Source organism: Nesoenas mayeri (assembly GCF_963082525.1).
Source record: "Nesoenas mayeri genome assembly, chromosome: 5".
In the NCBI taxonomy this organism is placed as follows: Eukaryota; Metazoa; Chordata; class Aves; order Columbiformes; family Columbidae; genus Nesoenas; species Nesoenas mayeri.
Window position 1 is genome coordinate 63,341,921 of NC_137548.1, and position 20,058 is coordinate 63,361,978.

Sequence of the window (20,058 nt, forward strand, 5' to 3'; positions counted from 1 at the left end):
GAGGGAGCTGGGTCTCTTTAGTTTGGAGAAGAGGAGACTGAGGGGTAACCTTATTAATGTTTATAAATATATAAAGGGTGAGTGCCATGAGGATGGAGCCAGGCTCTTCTCGGTGGCAAACAGTGATAGGACAAGGAGTAATGGGATCAAGCTGGAACACAGGAGGTTCCACTTAAATTTGAGAAAAAACTTCTTCTCAGTGAGGGTGACAGACACTGGAACAGGCTGCCCAGGGGGGTTGTGGAGTCTCCTTCTCTGGAGACGTTAAAAACCCGCCTGGACGTGTTCCTGTTCCAGCAGGGGGATTGGACTAGATGATCTTTTGAGGTCCCTTCCAATCCCAAACATACTGTGATACTGTGATGTCTAGACCGGGAAATGTGCTTATAGCTCTTTCAGCAGATCTCTGAGCCCGTGAACTGACTGAAGGGACCCCTATGCTATTAGGAAGGTTGGCATGTTTAGGCCCAGACTTAGAGGTTCTTTGAGGGAATTTTGCAAAGCCACCCCCAGCAGCAACTTGCAAACTCCTCCTCGTTCATCTTGTAGTGGCAATTTCACCCAGCTGGTGAGGCACTAAGTGCTCACCCTGTTGTGTTTCTTCTGGGTGTCCCCTTGGGCTCTCGTCGGTCTTTATGGAATTATGGTGGAAGGCTGAGCTGGGAACAGAAAATGTCATGGTCCTGTGTAAGGGGCTCTGCCCTGAGAACGTAGCTGCAAGTGCTTTGGAGCTGGACCTGCACTTTTTTTACTGCTGTTGGTTTTAATGCTTGAGTTAAAAAAAAAAAAAAAAAAAAGAATGTGCTAATATTGACTAAACTGTTAATCTTTTACAGAACCAGCGTGAGTCTTGCTAGGTGTAGAAAATCCATTTATTTTCCAAGGGCAAATCTGTTGGCTCTGTGCTAAAAGTTTAGTGGAGGCATCAAATCTCTTCAGTGTCCAGGTCAATTAATCATTTATTTAGAATTGACTTGCTCTTGCTTGACATCTCATTTGTAAAAAAAATTCAGCTAGTTTGTTTACATGTTTTTATTTATTTATTTATTTAACCTGCTTCCTGCAAAGACAGGTCTCCAGTTTCCAGACCAAAAATATACAATATCTTGATGTTTAGGAGTTCTAAGCACGGTTTTGATTTGTTTTGAGGATAACAAATGGCAGATGTTTATTGCTTCAGCAGAAGCTTCTGCAATTTTGCAGCAAGGCCGGTTTTCCTTCTTAAAATAAACCTTTTTTCAACTCTCCTGAGTACTTGTGCCAGTCAAATAAATCACAACGTGTTCAAAAGAGAATGCTATTGTTTAAACAATAATATATGAGAACTCTCGCTTAAGAGTAGGACTGCTTGTGTTGTCATTGTGTCTTCACTGGCATAAGATTTTTTTTCCCTAATAACTAACTGCGTCAAGGAGAGAAATTCTGTAATGTACATCAGATCGATGCATATTTCCAAATACCCTGGATATTTATCTTGCCAAATATATTCCCCATTTCCTTCAAGCAAATATTAGTCACAGAAAAAATGGCCAGGAAGCTGCCTATGTGGAGCTGGTTCTGTTGAATGGCTAAACAAGCACCAGGTACTATTCTGAACTTCAGCTGACTTTTTAAAATAAGAGCTTGTGTCTTTTCTTCCTACCCCGTTTGTATGTTGCAGCATCACTGAGGAGTTACCCTGTTCCAGAGTACTTCTCTTCAACAGGTGCTGGGTAAACATTGGATTTTGCTGATAGCTCCTGTGTGACCAGTGTCTGCTGGTTTTTCACAGTTTGAGGATTCTACATGATGTTTATAACATATGTACTTATTTTTTATAAAAACTCGCTTCTTTGAAAAGGTGATAAATTAGTAGCCATTGTGCTGTTATGAAGAAAAAGGACTACGTGTATATAGTGCCTACAATCACTCATCTCATGTACTGCGTTGTAATTGTTGGTGCCCTTCTTAAATTACTGTGTCAAATCAAAAAGTAGCTTCTGACTTTAGGAGAACAGGTGAATCACGGTGTGAATCAACAGTGAAAATGCAGAAGTATTTTTACATATGGCCATTTCCGGTGTCATAAAAGTCCTTTGCACCTCTGATTTAAAGAAAAAAAAGCCATTGAGGAGTAGGATCTTGCTTGAGGATTTAAGCCTTGCCGGTGTGTTTGCATTGCAGTGCCAGCATTGTGTATGACAGTGGGGAGGATCCAGACGCGGTTCTGTTCAGCTCTGTTGTGCATGCATGGGAATCTGTTGGGATGTAGGGCCAGCCAGCTTTGAAAGTTAATCTAAGGGCTTTACTAAAAGGGTTAAGAGACAAGGTATAAAGTTTTAATGCTTGGTAAAGGAGGTGGAAGGGTTCTCACAGCAGAACAGTGCCAGCAGATGCTGCTTTTGAGGCTGATAGCAGATCTCTTAATGCATATCTAGAAGATTATTTGGGAAGGCCTTAAGGTCTGTCTGTGTTACGCATTTTGTTCTTTCCTTTTGGAGCTCAAGCACACAAGCATGGCCTTAAAAGGGATTGCTTCTTAACCTATCTTTATGGTGCAGTCTCTTCTTGGTTTAGATCTCCCTGAAACGTATAGGATGTTAGAAATTGCTTTATATTTTGCTTTATCTTTTAAAAACAGCACATAGTTTATTTTCAGAGAATACAGCAGATCATCCAAGAAGCTTCAGCAAATAACAACCAAAAGTGTGTGTGATTAAAAAACATCTTGTCCGCATTGCTGGTGTCTTAGAAAAGGCTCTTTCCCCCAGATACACAACTCAGGAGGAGGAGATTCTGTTACAGCTTTTGAGGGTTGTGCAAATGACTTCCATTAGTTTTCACACAATAGCCCAAGGCTTTTGAGGAAGGACTGGACTAGAAACTCATCTCACTTACTCCCATATGTTGTGTTCATTTAGACAAGGATGTTTCCGAAACACTGTGGCAGTTGAAGCACAAGAGACATCTTGAACAGTGAAAATCTTGGTCATATTTTAAGCATTTTTAGCTGTTAAAAAGATACTATCTGTGGAGAGATTAATGAGCAATAAGTGAACTATGTTGGATCCAGGCTTGCAGAATGCAGTTTAACTGCTTTAGGTTTCAGCACACTCATTTAATTACTGGGTTACTGAAGGTTTTCTCCACTGTGGGGGGGGACGCACGTGTGTGGATGGGAAACATGTACATTTATACAAAGAGCCATGAATCAAGTTTGGGGATACGCTGCCTTCGTGTTGCCTAAACAATCCTACTTTAGATTTACCCTCTGCCTTAATTTCCTTTCAGGAAGACCGTAGATAGGTCTTACTATCACTTACACTCCATTACTTCAGTGTTCACTTCCCCTATGTGATTTAACATGCACAAGCTTAATTATTCTCTTCTGGCCTAGGGAGAGATTTCCTTCCAATAATTACCTTCACTGCCTTTTCCCCTTCTGCACATTAGTTTGTTTGAAGAAACGTTGTTTCTCAGTAAGCAACTCCAAACAAGGCAGCGCCTGGAGCTGTCTTGGAAATGTAATTTATACCTTTTACGTGTCAGGTTAAGCTTCGTTTTGCTGAAACTCAGCTACTAGATGTACTGAATTAGCAAGCTCTGAACATTTCTCCCCTAAGTAAAGGCGGTACAAAGCACCAGTTTACCCTGTGCTTCAATACTGTAGTGGGGTGATACAGGTAAAAAGGGCATTTAAGTTAGCAAATAACATCCATTAATTCAAGCTTTTCTTTTTACCAGCAGCTGTTGTTTAGTCATACACTATTTAAATGTCAAAAGAGAGTGACTCCTTATGAGATGAACATGATGCAATGCTGCCAGACTGATTGCTCCTCTGATAGCAAAGAAGTTACATATTTAATCTGGGGAGATTTCTCAGGGTTATATCGTTCTGATTGCTTCTCATGCTGTCCTCCCTAATATATAGTATGGAGGAAAAGAAAACGTGAATACCAAAGGACAACAGGAATAAAGCGCATAAATTCTTTGTTAAAATCTTTTTTGTTTTAACTTGGTGGTAGTTAGAATGGAGGTGTAAGTGCTGATTTCTTGGGATGGGTGGTACAGAATTAGTTTGAAAAGATTTGTCTTCTGCAACTTAGATTAATCTGTAGTTATACAAAATACAGTCTGATACGTCAAAGGGATGGGGATGCTTCCTCTCTACCATGTTTACTGTAAGTAGCCCTTACATTATTATAACTATTCTGTGGTAAATCTAATGAAAAGTAGGAAAAGGTTCCATTTGTCTTGGACCCCTGAATATCTAGTGCTCTTATTAAGATGGAATAATTATTTAATTCTTCTGCTAATTACAAATTAAGTAAATATATTTATGAAATTGATTGTATTCATCTATGTGGGAAAAATAAACTTTTGAACGTGACAACGCTATGTATGTTTTCACATTGCAGTGCCGCCTTCATTATGTCCTGATGCTTGTTTAAAAACAGATGAAAAGAGATCATGTACTTTTCAGATTGGTAGCAAATATAAGATACTTTGGTATTGTGGGATCTGACACCGTAATTGCAGAGCGCTCCTTTGTTTCTGGTAGCTTAAATATTGATGTTAATAGGTGTATTGTTATTAAAAACAAAAAGAGGATATTATTTGCCAGTTTCAATAAAAACCTTTTCACCCTCTCAGCTTTCAGGAGGTTAATTTTGTTTGAATGGTATCTTCACAGTTTTGCTGGCAGTAGAGAAATGGATGTGTTGGTGGTTGTAAATGATGAAATGGGTAATGGGAAAACAGGGTGCGAGTAACACTAAGGTGTCCATATTAGGGGCAGGTTTTGAGCTGCATGGCAAGTTTTACTGGCCCCAATTTACTGATTCAGTAAACCCCATAGTCTTTCAAAGCAAAAGAAACTGGACCTCTTCGAAATAAGTGAGAACAAGAAAAACCAGATCTTTTTATTAATGGAGCTTGGGAGGGGTATTTTTTTGTCCACCTTGCATCCATTGTAGTTATCTTCACTGCAATGTACGTTTATACATCAAAAAGGAATTTACATTGACCAGCAGCCTTTAGGTAAGAGCCAGAGTGTATTTCCTTGCCTACAGGATAGCTATGATGAAGTGAAATATATGCCCATATTTGTTGTCTCCATGCCCTTGTCTCCTTGACTTCACAAGCCCTATTTTCTTCTTGGAGTTAATCTGTAAAATACGCATTGCTGGAAAGATCCGTGTGCTAGAAATACAGGCAGATTACTTGATTGCCTTTCTTGGGTCTCTTGCTTTTCCATCGCACATGCTTTGGATGTGTTTATGTAAAAAAATTGATCCTGTGTACATGATTAAACTTGACAAGCCTTAATCTCTGTTGCTAAGAGTGTGGGCTGGAGAGTTAATGTGGTAGGTCTTTGTTTTTCGTGTAAATACTTGTAATGTTCTGTTTGCTTTAAGTATGCTGTTTTTTTTCTTGACAGTTTAGTGATTAAAATCTACTCAATTTTAAATAGGTGTAGTCATGTAAATACTGAGAACAGAGTTAAACTGAAGAGAGAACTTAACCTTTTCAAGAAAATTACTAGTCATAAGTGCTTCTTTGACCTCTTTTATTTATAATGGCAAGTGATGGCTATTGGGTTTTCTTGGCTGAGGGTTCCTGTGAAAGATTTCATTTGCTTGTTATACGCCTTTTCCTTAAAAATTAGAAAGTATGCTGGTTTTTTATTGGTCTATATTTTTGAGTCAGCAGTTATAAGTATAATTATATTTATTCATGTTAGGGCAGAATCCTAAGTCCAGAGCTGTACTGCTAAATCTGCTTAGGAGAACTATCCAGTTTGGGATGCGCTTCCTAATCAAGTGATGCTGGTGAGCGCCTCTGATGTCCGGACAGATTTTTGAGGTTTGGTGGGTTTTTTTAAGACCATAGCAGATTTTAGATTTTTATCAGCACAGTATGAATTTGGGTTGTAGCTGATGCGTTGGATGCACTCAGGATGATATTTCATGCTTGTTTTCAGAATTTAAATGTCTCTTCTTGCTCTTTGCTGCTGGAGAGAAGTCTCTCTCGAACTGGTGTGGTAAATAATCACAGAAATTGTCAATAGTACAACAGAACTTGAGAGCAAACTCCTGCTTGGTCGATGTTGAAGCTCTGTCAAGGTCAGTGATACAACATGTTCTGATTAAGGCTTGTGAACAGACTTTCCAAAAATGTGTGATTAGATTTAAGCCTTCAAAACCAAGTCATGCAGACATTGGGTGTGTGGTTTGGTTTCTTTTTGGTTTTTTTTTTTTAATTTTAGTACAGTTACATGATATTTTTTTGCAACAGGAGGAAACAAGAACACCATGTAGGACAGGTGATAGTCATGTATTATTTGTTTGGGTCTTAACTCAGTGCTCTAAGTTAAGACTACAAGATATTTTGGTGTCTAATACCTAAATAGGCAAGTCTCATTTATGAAAAGCAAAATCATTTGAGTGCTAGATTACCATGCCTTAGAGACAAGTCACTTGCTTGACTATGTGGATAAAAACACAAGCAGCCAACTCTTTGGTATATTAAAAAAAACCCCAATAATAAAACAAGGTCTAAGCTGATTTACACCCAGTTGCATTTTGCCTGGATGCATGAAGTCTTTATAGCAAGTGGTGCTTGTTAAAGAATGCCTGCTGGATACATAGGTAGTGTAGAGGAGGATTTGAAACCATTGCTTTTTGTGTTCGCTCAGATTGGTGTTAGTCATAAAAACGTCTTTGTTCTGTTTCCTCTTCATGTTGTGTGGAGTGGCTGTCAGTCATAAAAAGGCCATTCCCATTATCCTGCAGGAGAAGGGAGTGTTTTGGAGATAACCAGAGCCTCAACCTGTGGTTCTTCGACAGGAAAAATATCCTCTGCGAATGATTTTGGTAGTTTTTGGCTGCACCTTCTATTGCTGGGCCGGTCTTCTGTGAGGAAGCTGCCTGTGTGCCATGGTCTTGGGACAACGGAGAGAGGTGGCATTGGGTGGTGGCTTCGTTGGGTGGTAGCTGTACCCAGTGCTCCCCTGCTCCCTTCACTGCATGCACCCCATGAAAACCAGTTCACCTGCTGCTCAGACTGGTTTGCAATGGGAAAGGGCTAGAAGAATAGGTTTCCCCAAAGTAACCTGCACCCACAAGGGTGATATTTCACTGGCGTTTTCATAAAACTGTTTCCTTTCCTGTTCATGGCTGGGGAAGAAGTTCTTCAAGACAAGAGCTGCTGTTTGCTCCAATATTGCAAGTTTCTGTAGCATTTCTGTGAAGCAAAGAGCGCCTACACTGCTGGAAAGCAGAGGTTAGTCCTCAAATGTCCTCTGATATACAAACACTGGCATTGCAACAGTTCACTTATAAATAATGGAGTACAGGTTACCATCAGGTGTATTGAATGCAAGCAGATACTTAATTGTATGCTAGGCCACTAAACCCAGGAGGGTATATATATAATACACTGTATGTATATATATACACACCGTAGCCTTTGCAAGCTCCAATTTTCAGACAGTGCTGGTGCATCAAATGATTTCCCTGTGTTCCATGGTCCTTTCTCAGCTCTGCTGCAGGATGCCCATGGATGTTTCATTTTCATCCACACACATTGTTCCACTTGCCTTCGTTTTTTGGGAGCTGCTGGGTCGCGATGGATTTGGGCTGTTGCGGTTATCCAAGATTTATGACTCGCTTGTATTTATTTTTTCTTGACCTAGCAAGGGACTTAGAGCAGACACAGTAAGCTCGAACTTCTTTTTGTTGAGGATAATATTTAAAAGCTAAAATGTAACAGTATTTCAGTTGTGAATGCCTGCAAGTTGTGTGTACTGCTTAATGTGTTTCAGAAATCCCTGTTACTTTTCTTCCTTAAATACAAGAAAACAGGCGTGTAATGCCTCATTGAAAGGAGCCTGTAGGGGTGCTTTGTGAGGGTCTTAATTAAGGGCTTTGAAAGACTAAACAAAAGGAAAAAGAAAATGCTACAGGGTTATTGTTATTCCAGCCCATTGGCTCGGGGAGCTGGCCATCCATTGGTGCCTTCTGTCCATTTGGGAGCTGAATGACACTTTTGTTCGTGGTTAACAGAGGTGAAAGAAGCCAATTATTGCCTGTCTTTTCCACAGAGCAGCTGCAGACGGATTTCACTGCAGGCAAATATGGACTTTGCTGCCACAAGGATGGTTGTGATGACAGTTATTTTTGTGGAATTGTATGAAAGAAAACAGATTTTTTTTCTTCTTCTCCCTCCCCCTACCCCCCCAGTGACTTGTGTAGATGTTTATTGAAAACTACTGTGAATATGCTGGCATGGAATGGGAATGTGTAAAGGGCCGGATTCCCCACGCTAACAGTGCGATCACCTTTTTCTCTGGGCATGTGAGAGAGGGAGGTTTTTGGATTTCTTTTTCTCTTATTTTTTCTTTTTCTTTGCAATTGCAGCTAATTTTAACTGCGGGGTTTTTCTAATTGGTGTGCAATGGCCATTAACCCTCTGGCTGCCAGCTTGGTGCTTTGTGTGCGGTGGTGCTGGAGGGACAGTCTCTGCAGGTTAGCAGGAGCTCCTACAGCGACAAAATCAATCTCTGCGTGCCATTAGGGACCTCAGAAAGTGTCTCCATGCCTGAAACTTGCTGCCCCTTCTCCCACATCCCTATCGCTTGCTCCAGTGTATCATAAAATCTTTTCCAACAGCTCTTGCTTTTATAATTCAAAATTTATTCCTTTCCCCCTCTTTTAGTTGAGCCTCTAAATGTGTGATAAGACTCGGTTGATGAAGAACCATTTTAGTGGTTTTGATTCTGGAGAAGTCTCTTCCAGTTTGGAGAAAATTGGGAGTAAGGAGCCACATCTCAGAGTCAATCCATCTTAGTTTGTTAAGCTGAAATGCCTCTCGGCATATGAGCTGCTGTGGTTGTGGTAGGTTGCTTGTGGTGGCCTCTTTGCGTAGCCATCTAAAATCTGCATTTAGGCATAGTTCATAATAATAGTATTTAAAAAAGAAAAGGAAAAGACGGTGTTCCTCATCTTAGGTGACTTTCTGCTGCTGGTGAAAACGGAGTTTGCCTTTTGTCCCCTGACCTTTGGACATGAGGACATTCTCCCCTCATCTCGCAGTGCGTATGGATGAGTTGTTGTGCTTTCAGTTGGTTTCTCTACATCCAGACTGACTATTTTCCCTTACAGATATTTTACTCAATGGCTCGTCACCTGCAGATGTGACTGTTCCTGCCTGTTCCTGCTGTATTACCAACCCACATTCACCCAAATTAGTCGTGTCCCCCTTGAACTTAGCGCAGCACAGGCAACCTCTTCAACCTGGAAACTAGTCTGTCCTTTCTTAGAGGAGCAGTTGGTGGCCGAATTTGGAAAGCAATGGAGTAATGACTTTCTTTTGTTTCATGTTGTGGTTTTTTTATTGGGTTTTGTTCGGTTGGTTTTTGTTTTGTGGGGTTTTTTTGTTTGTTTTTTTGTGTTTTCCTGCCCAAGTGCCTGTACCACAAGCTAGTTTATTACTGCAGCCTTTAGGAGAAAAAAAACCCCACCATTCTATAAATGCACACCATGGGTGCTGCTGTCACTGGATCCTGAACTTAACGCATGGTATTTAAGATGGTTGCTTTAAGATGACAGCACAAGCACATTGAGGATGAGGGAAAACAGTAAAAGCCACACAACTTTGACCACCAAGGAAAGAGTTGTGTTTTTTCACAACAAGGCAAAATGTACATCGAGTTTTGCTTCTTGAAATGAAATATTAGTTCTGTGATAAGTTAGATAAGAACGAAATAATTCCTGACACTTCCATTATACAGGGAAAATAAAATTGGTTTTGAATACTTCCCTGGTGTCCCTTGCTCAATCTGGTGTCACTGAAGTAGAAGCTGAAGCTGTTCCCCTAAGTGTCCTGGTGGAAGTTTTGGGCGGCTTTTATTTCGATTCGTGTCTAAGTTCATTGGAAGGTGAGGTGGATGCTCAACCTGGCCCTTCACTTGACCATACATCTCAGATAAATCAGAGAGAGGAATGTAGCTGAAACCAGTATAACCCAAAAGGAATGGGGAGCTCATACGAAGGTAGCGAGGCTGTTTGATTCTTGTATTTAGCCATGTCTTTTGCTTTATCATTTGTCGAAGGGAGCGTTTCATGAGAGGAACGCGAGGGTTGTGTGTTAGCACATCCGCACTGCCACGCGGGAGACTTCAGGCAGACTTTAGTCCTTAAAATGTCATAAAGTGGAAATTTCTGCTAAAATACTATGTGATAATTGATGATCAAGAATTTCCAAGACATAAGTTTTACTCATCAAACCTGCTCGTGCTATGTCAGCTACTTTAAGATGCCTTGAAAAGTGCTGCATGAAAGCGTGTTTGGTTCTATAAAGGCCACTCCAGGTGCTGCCATGAAATCTATTTTGACACTAGAAAGCTGTACTGTGCACTTTTTTAGTTTTCCCACAGTATATAGGTAATTATAGTGCTCTATTGTAGAAAAAGATGAGTTGTTTTCCCCTAGAAATAATTTTTAGTTACATCCAAGTTACATTTAAGTGAAAAAATTCCTAAATGCTAAAGCTGTTGTATATAGGTTTGGACTGATTGAAATGTTTACATTTTGCCTTCTGACTTAATCATATCAGTGACTCTGTTCATACACCAGTTTTGTTTTGCTTTTTTTGCTTTTAACCTTCTAAAAATGTAGGGCTTACCCAGACTTTGAGGATCAGGTTGCTTTCTAAACATTGGGTGGGACAGACAAGGAGACCAAAATAAACCAGAAGAAAATGAATAAAATTCGTAGCACTTAGAGTTACTAAAGCTGGCATTTTTATAAAATTGGGTTTGTAGCTGTTCATGTTTTCATTTTGCAACAGAGTGAAAACACGGAGTGAAAATGCAACGGAAGATTTTTGTCTGAATATGTACGTGTAGTGATAGCACTGCTTTTATATCAGTGTAAACAGATTTAAGTGCGCGGCTCTGTCTGGACAGCTCAGAAACATCAATAGGTTTATCCTCCACCTTCCTCTCAGAGATGCAGAAAAGATTATTCTCCTTTGAACCTGGGATTTGGGAAGGGGAATCAGCCTGTCCAAACCCACAAAATGAGTCTGTGCCGGGGCCAGGAACTGAACCTCGGCAGGACTGTGTCCAGGAGCTTTGGATGTGAAAAGTTTGTTGTAGTAAATACTGCGTTGCCAGGTGGAGGGAGACTTGGTGTCCTTGGAGTCCAAAGGGTGAGCCTGGCGAGGCCGTTTGAGTTTTATGGAATTGCCCTTGAAGCTGTTAAATGGAACGAAACGTGCCTTGTAGGTGTTTGTGGTTACTCAGCAGAGACCTGGGACTGCGAGGGGGGGGATCCAGATCTCATTGAACTGGTTGGATGACATAGTTTGGTGATGTTCTGTGTGTTTCTGCAGTGGTTGTTCACAGAAGTTTTCGATAAGGGAAAAATGCTTGAGAACTTCCTCAATAGTAATGAACAAACCTTGGCTTGGGTCGCGGCTGACGTGTCGGTGTCGGGTTTAGCAATGTGTGCTTTAAATTAAAACTCGGATATGCGTCTAACCTGGGGCTGGCTTAAGTCATTAAAGAAAAATCGAAGTTGGAGTCGTTTAAAAATGACACAGTTACCTTGGTGGTTGATGGTTCAACATGAATCTGCAATGGTGAGGACAGTTGTCGCAACTGACAATTCTGCTCTGTTTTAACTTGATGTTAAACTTTATTTACTTAAAACTTGACAAATGCCTTTCTGTAAAATTCCTTTAGGGAATCTGGTGTTGATTTCCTTGAGGGTGTCGTTGCGTGTTATGTTTCATTTTGGTGCAAAGTTCCCACTGTGTCATTCATTACCTTTCCTCATTCCTGCTGCCGCTTCGGTTTGCTGCCCCACGTTTGTGCTGGTACAGCTCTCTATGAGGCAATGCTCTATGCAGGACTGCTAACCTTGTCTGATTAAATAAAAACCCACAAACAAACAAAAAGACCAAAATCAGAAATGCTTTTGTTTAAATCCAGATTATTATAATGACCTGATTCCAGCCTATTGCCCATGAACAGTTCCACCATTGAGAAGGGAAGTAAAAGGGATTAGAAACCAATTTTCTTCATCAGAAAGAAAACACATTGTGCAGTTGTACCCTGGGGGGTGTTGTAGATTGAAGCCTTAAGCATGTAACCTGTTGCTACAGTGTCTTTTTGCCTTCATGTGTGAAGACCTATGGATTGAAAACAAACAAACAAAACGCAAAAAACCCTTTCTCCTTACCTTTACTGGCCTTTAAAAATAATCTCAAGTCTTGTTGGAAGGGATGGTTTAGACACACATGTTTGGGCTATGCTGATCCCAGCTTCAAGCCCCTTACCTGTAAAGTTATTCCAGCCAGTTCACTGGGACTATTTTTAAATGAGATGAAGCCATTGAAGTATTTCTTGTGATTTCCCGTACCTGTAAGATGTGCCAGTGAAACACAGAAGCATCGCTAAAAGCAGGACAGCGTTTTGAACGCTTGTACCCAAAGGCTCCACCACCAGGTTCACAACTTGCCTTGGCTTTGTCTGTAGGCCCAGCCGTGGTATCTCGAGACAGGAGACAAGCTGGATAAAGTGTGGAAAGACATGTGATCGGCATAAAATAATTACATTGCTTAGATTTGGTTTCCCTCAACAACTGCCATGCTAGTTGCAGGGCATGACGGGTCTGCCTGGCAAAGATGCTTTGCAGTGGTCCTTTGGAAAATGTTGGTCCTTACAGATTTTAGCTGCTCTCCTGAAGTATCCCGGTAGTGTGTGTTATCTCAAGTGGCTGTGAATCTAAGGGGATTATCACCAAATACCTATAATGAATTTTCTGACGTTTTAATCTATAGTTACTTTTGGAGTCATCTTGGATAACCGTGTTACTTTTTAATAAATAATTTTCAAAGACTTTCAAGTGGGAGAGTAGCTGTGGTGTAACCGCACTGAGATCTTCCCTCCTAAGGGTTTGGGTGGTGGCAGGACATACCATGTTGGTTACAGATCAGGGATGGGGATGATCTGTGTTCCCACTGGGATTTGTCCATGGACTTCTTGCACAAGCTCGTTATTGGCATTTTGTGATGGATACTCTTAGGTCTAGGAGGAGTATCTCAGCACAGATTTGCCCTCACTCTTATTGATTAACGTGCCTATCACACTGATTTTTTTAAAAAATGTATTTGTTTTTGTACTCAATTCCCTGGTGTTAACTGTATTCCGGAGAATAAATAATTACAAAACGATGAATAACGCATAATTTTACTCTCTGCTATAAATAATCTCTAACTATGTAAGGGAAATACTCTTGCACTGAAAGACATTTTGTTTCCTCCTCCGATTTACGGTATGCCCTTCTGTAATCTACACAAAACGTGTGGCTCTTAAAAATTAACTGAAGAGCGTGTTAACTTGCGCTATATTCCCATTCCAGGATATGATCTCTTTCATAATAATGCAGTGGAATTTTTTTCTGGGTTAATTCCCCACCATGTGTCAACATAGGCCATTAACCGTATGTGTGATTGCTTAATGGCTGGCCTGCCGTGACTCAAATACCAGTGCAAAATAGGTCTTTGCATACAAGTATTGTTCTCTCTAAGATCTTGATGATGGCTTGATTGGCACATGAATAGGGTACATTAGAGCTAGTTACTGTGCCTGAAAGAAAGCTAAGACATCATGTTGGAAGAAAAAAAACCCACCAGGTTGATGTGACGTGGGAAGGAGAAATAACTTACAAACATGGTGGGGGAAGAGGGGGATGTTACTTCTCTTGCAGGAACAGACCTGTCTGGCATTTTTTTAGCCATTCTGTGGCTGTCAGTGAAAATGTTGTCGATCCTACTTCAGCAGAATGCTGAAGGATGACTGGAATCAACAGGATTTGTATGCTTTTTTAGTATAGCTGCTGAAAAAGGGCTCCATGTACCACATTTTTCCCTTAGGAAAAAGCTTTTCATGGAGAGGTTTGTCAGGCATTGGAACAGGCTGCGCAGGGCAGTGATGGAGTCGCCATCCCCGGAAGGGTTTAAAAGGTATTTAGACGAGGTTCTTAGGGACGTGGATTAGTGCCAGAGTTAGGTTATGGTTGTACTCTGATCCTGAGGGTCTCTTCTAACTGAAATGATTCTGTGATTTCTTGTCACTTCTGAATATCTCTGTCCCCTCCAATAGCCAGGGGTTGGTGGGCAGTCTGAAGTTTGATTGCTTCCATGAAAGAGCAGGTTAAACGCTTCACATGAGTGGTCACACAGACGTTCCGGTTAGTTTGAGCCACAGAAAAGTGGATGGAAACATTGCATGTAAACTGCTTGTATAGCTGATAGAGCGTAATTTCTTTCCATCCCTGTCGAACAGAGTGAAACTACATATCTAGCAAACTAGAAGCTGTCGGAGCATTCTCCTGTCCTATTTCCCTGCTTAAAAAAACCCAAAAAATGGTAATTAATTTATTTTGAGAAGGACATGGTTGGCAGTAGCTGGGCATGGCACATGAGAGTAGCACTGGGGGGGGACTCCAGGGCAGGTTTTTCCCTCCCGTGCTGTTTATCTTGCCCATTCAAGCCTCAAACTCTTCCAGGTGAGGAGTGTCCCTATCCGTGTGTTTGTACAGCACCGCTCATGTTGACACGTTGAACTAGGGCCCTTGGCTGCTTGTTGCAATACAAACAGCAAATGATAAGGTGTTGTGCTCATTAGAGAGATAGCATTGGGTACTTAGGAAATGGTAAGTGTGTTTGCTGGGTGGGAATGCAACCTGTGTCTTGTTTAGCCGGTCACAGGAGATGTTGACTAAGGCTTTAAGTATTTGGATATTTCATTTCTTACAAGAATGTTTCCTTGAAGAAGTGGAAAAGGAAACATACTCATAAGTGAAAAAAATGGCATGGCCGATAGGCTTTTTGTGACTGCAGAATGGCCTATGAATACAGGGCGGGTTTCTGTGCTTTCAAGTGCTGGAGGTCCCGGTGTTTGGAAGTAGGACCATATTTAAGATTGTTGGGAAGAGATGGAAAGCAGAAAAATCTACAGTAATGCAAAAATTAGTTCTAAATCTTCCATTTTGTTTTATCTTTGTGTTAAAAGAAGCAATAGGTGAAGGTTGGAAGGAGAAATAAGCGGGGCATGGTGGTGAGGGTTGGAGAATGTGGGACAGTCGATGCTGTTGGTGTCCCCAGAGATGCCCTCGGACGGGGAGATGGGCACAGGTAGTTGTATAGACCTTGTCAGAGATTGGGAGAATGTAAATTTTAAATACAATACCAGTCTAACATATTGGGACATCAGTGTGCTATCCCCATATAAATATTAGCTAATAGTATAGGCTGAGATAGCCATCCTTGCAGTAATAAATGTCGGTAGTATGTAAAAGGTAAGAAATTAATTACTCAGCATATTACTTAATTTTTTTTAAACTCAAAACCAGTTGCAAGCTCCAACACTTTCCAAGTGTAAGCTCCTCTGTGAACATATTTCCTTTGCCTGATATTTGCCTCCTGTTTGTGATTTTTAGCTATTGGGGCTGGCATGTCTGCATGGGGTGTATATCCTCGAATGTCAGCTGCGTTCATTGGATTCACAGCGTGGGCAGTCACAGCAGCAGTTGTGAAGTGCTTCTGGAACAGAATTGTTTGCTTCTCGTTATCAGGAAGACACAGTAAAGCAAAACACAACAAACCCTGAACTTTTTTTATTTGAGTGTATGTGATTAGTTTCCTTGCTGATCCTCTAGGTTTTCTATGCTTTCGTTACATTCTGAATATGATTAAGACATGGGGCAGTATTAATGCAAAATTATTTACTCCATCCCTTCAGTAGTTTTATGTTCATCCTGAAGGAATGGGCTAAATAGGAAAGTAGGTCTAAAATAGAGTTATAACTCGACTCCTGTTCTCCCCTGGGACTGCCCGCTCAGCTGGGTGATTTGGTTGAAAATTACTCTGGTTTTCATCATATGAGCATGTTCCTACAAGGAGTTCGGCACTGAATGTGTTGCTTCAAGACCGTAGCACCACAGTACGACTTGGATTGGTCTCACTGTGAGTTTCCCTCATGTCTTTTTCTTCTCTGGCTGCCACCGCACCAGTTTCCCTGGTTAATGCAGATGTGACCTGGACCAAATTCAAAGCACCAGCTGTTGCCATACAGCCACATATACCTCTGTCCCTTTTTTTGATAATTGGCAAAGAATTGGTGTGGTGTGCTAAGAAAAATATATCTGTTGCTTTGTCTTTTGTGTCTTCACACGTTAACATAGAGACTTTACCCCACATATCAATGGTTCCAGTAGTAATAGGTGGCTAATTGTTGCTGACTATTTGACTTGCATTTGCAATAACCTGGCTTATTTAATGTAATTTCTAAAAGTACTAACAGCTCCAGCTTTTCCTAGTACTACTGAAGCTGGGTCAGGGTTACTACCTGGGGAATTTTACATAAGATTAAGACCTTTTACCTAATAGTTTTATATAAGTAGGTAGGAGGGCTTTATTCAAATATAGATAGCTCTGCCTAAATCATTTTGTAAGTGTTATAATTAAACAACTCGGTGGCAGAGGGCCCAGACCTTGGAAAAGACTGAATGGAGCCTACAGTATTACATGCTATTATCTATCAGCAAACAGGTTAAGCTTGCTCAGAGGGAGTATTTTATAGGATTTTAAAGGTGCCTTGTTGAAACATGATCTTCTTTCCTTGAACAAACATTCTTCTCTCTCCCCTTCTCTCTCTCCCTTCCCTTCTAAACCTCACAAAAGATGGAGCTTAGGTGGAGAGCCAAAAAGAAGTTAATTATGAAGTGACAGGGAGCACAGGGGAGTATTTTGATTTTATTTTTCGAGCGGCCAATCTCACCAGGGTTTGATTGGGATCTACTTTTTCTTTTCTGCAGCTAGGTATTTCACATCTTGCCAGCTTTCCATCTCTCCTTACCAAGTGGAGTATTTCAGGTAGTTAGCTTGCCTTTGGACGGGGCGCATGGACGCGATGGGGAAGACACGTGTGCCCCGAGTTCAGTGCAGATCCAAGTGTCGATGGCCGAAACCGCAAGGCAGGATAGAAGGAGCAGCACCAGCGTCTCCTGTGGGTTTTAGGAGACGTGCCCGCACACCAGAACTGGTAGCGAGGGAGGTTTCTTTTCCTAACGTGCGCACATCTTTTGGCTGGGGAGATGCAGTAAGAATGGCAGGTCTTGTCAAAACAAGGTTGTTGCAGCTGAGTGCCCCTCAGGTCCTCAGAGACCAACAAGATTTTCCTTTTTGACACCCATTAGTTATTGTGGGTCTTTAGCTTTCACTCTCTGCCCATATCCTGGGCTAATTTATTTATCATTTTTGCCAGTCCTTTCTGTAGCCCTCCTCAGGAAATCATGTTTCCCATTTTGTGGTCCCTCTTGGTTGTTGCAGCTTTTCTTCTCTTGCAAGAATTATTGTCCCCCTTCTCTGTTTCCATCATCTCTTGTCAGCTCTCTGTTCTAGCCAGAATCCTGCTCTGGCAGTGGGTAAGAAACACATTTCGGGTAAATCTAACAAGGCTCAGGCTACTTTGTGTAGAGGCAGCACCTGAAAATGGGAGGGAAAGCAATCTGTGTGCTGCCTTCAACACTGTGACATGCTGTGTGTTTTATCTAATTCTCTTTTGCGTGATATCACTGCTGAAAGCTGTGACCAAAGCCACTTTCTAAAGATAAGTAAGAGTTTCTTTCTTAAAGTGTGAGAGAACTGGTAAGTTGCCATTCAAGATATGAAGTCTTTCTGCTTATCCTGAAACCTGGGGAAGTTTGACTGTGGTTAGTGGTGGAATAAAGAATCCTTAGGAAAAAACAAACAAACAAAACCAAACAAAACCCAACCAAAACTCTCCATCAGGAGCTGGGGTTCTTGCACAGAATGAGCATAAGAAAAAAACTCAAATGCATTATGTTGCCTAGTTCAGATTTCTGATTGCTTTAAGAGTAGTGTAAATCGCTTTACGCAGAGAGGGGACATCATACTGTGTGTTTTAACTGTATCCAACAAAGCTGCTTTCTGCTCCCAAATTATTTTATCTCATTTGATGCCTATTTGCAACAGAGAGAGGTTTTCATAGCTTTTAGCATCCTTGCTGCTTAGTATACATACAAGGATTTTAAAAGATGTGTTAGGGGACTTTGCTAAACGAAGCTGGCAATGAAGGTTAAATTAGTTGTCAGGCTATGGCTTTATTTTCACCATTGGCCTGTAAAAATTAGTCTCTGCAGTACCTGGGATGGTAAAGTAGCACTTTTCAGTAGGTTTCCCCAAATTATTTTTTCCTATAGTACCTTCCTGGAAGAAGCACAAAACTCCTGACCAAGGGTGCGAGCCGTATTTACTGTTCAAAACTGCAGGAGGGAGCAGGGTTGTGTTGATATTCCAGCGTTGGCGTCTCTCCTACCTGAAATGGCGAAACTAATCCTAACTCTAAGGCTGTGATTCATGTTATCCTTGCGATGCAGCCTCTTCTTGCTCAAGAGGTTACCACCTTGGGCTGCTCATCGGTTTGGTTTCGATGCCAGCTCCTTGCCCCATCATGCCCTGACCTGCCTCCCTTAAACTTGAAGATTTAGCCTGGCTGCTTCGTTACAGATAAGCCTGATTAATGGCAAACTGCTGAAGGGTGCAGGTCTACCCCTGGCTTCTTTGTTTTCCTGACACATCTACAGAGTGAAAATCACGGCAGCCTCGTCCTCCTTTTTTCCCTCCTTCAAGCTGTTTTCCTTTCCAGAGAAAAGGCCCCAAATACAAGTGTGGGGCTGAGTTTAATTTCAAGATAGAGCTTTAGGTTGCTGGGGCTGACAGATCCTGCTGTGAAGTGATGAAAGAGCAAGAAATTTAAGATAAGCCTTTCAGATACTGAGTCTGAACTTGAGTACACCAGTAAAATTTAAGGCAAATGTGTGGGTTTTTGGTGTTTTCTTCCATTTGTTGTGTGGTGTGGTGGTTTTTTTGTTTGGTGTTGTTTTTTCTTTTTAGTAACAATCAAAAGGTTTGTAGGTGTTGTGCTTTTCTTAGGGGATTTATGTCCAGATGTAATAACCTGATCCGGAATGGGCCCTTCAGTGTATTGCTGCTGAAATGGGGCACCAGACAGCGGCTGATGTGATCCTGATGTTGTGTGACAGCATCATTCCTGTGGACACTGCTAGAGGTTGGGAAAATACTCTTACGTATTGGTTTTGTTCATTCTTAGAACTTTATTTTATATATTAGGACCTTAAATGAGCTCTGGGCTTATGAACCTGAGGTTGTTCTGGTAGAGGAGGAGGAACATGTGGAGTAAGGCAGCTTCTCAGTGGAGATTGCTTTGACATATCCAAGGTCTGTAGTGATATTTTATCTTTATTATGTAGGCAGCATCCTTGATTCTGCATGCACTGATATATTTCTTTTGTTTGTTTGTTAAATTCTAGAAGTAGTAAAAATGAATATTTTCTAAAACGAAAGCACTAAAGACTTGGAAAGGACTATTTTTGTTTTGGGCAGTGATTTGTTTTGGAGGGGGGAGTATTTGCCATTATTTTGTCACAATTTATGGTGCTAGTCCACTTTTGTTGTGATTCTCGTATAAAGCATGCATTATTAAAAGTATCTTCCAAATTGACTATGCAGAATTTTTTAGAGAGTAGTTATTAATTCACCTAATTTTAGTTATATGGGTATCTGTTTGCTAGTATGTTTGTAAATGCTTGTATTGAAGCTTGTAAACTACTTAATAATTTATTACCAGTAAATAGTGCCCACAAACTCATCCTTCTACTGAGGATATTGTGGATATTTTGATTTATACAATTTTTTTGTGGGTTTTTTTCCCCTTCTATATTTTTTGTTGTTTTGCTGATGCAGTTCAGGTAGGGTTCATGCGTCTTGACCTTCTCATCCCCTACATTGAAACTTCATTTTTTCTAGCATTTTTTTGAAGTGTGACCTACCCAAGCCTGATGATTGAGGTATTGGCAATCAGTTTGAGATTTCTGCAGCACAACTGCTTTTACATAATATTTTTAATTAAACAAAAATCGATTTAAAACTTGTATGAAGGTCATTAAGAAACTTTGAGAGTTG

General features: G+C 40.9%; 1 protein-coding gene across 2 annotated transcripts in view; it reads left to right on the forward strand.

Moving 5' to 3' along the window:
- LGR4 (leucine rich repeat containing G protein-coupled receptor 4) overlaps window positions 1-20,058 on the forward strand; it is a gene marked incomplete at its 3' end in the record, with an annotated part of 76,199 nt that overhangs the window by 10,802 nt on the left and 45,339 nt on the right. The window lies entirely within an intron of this gene.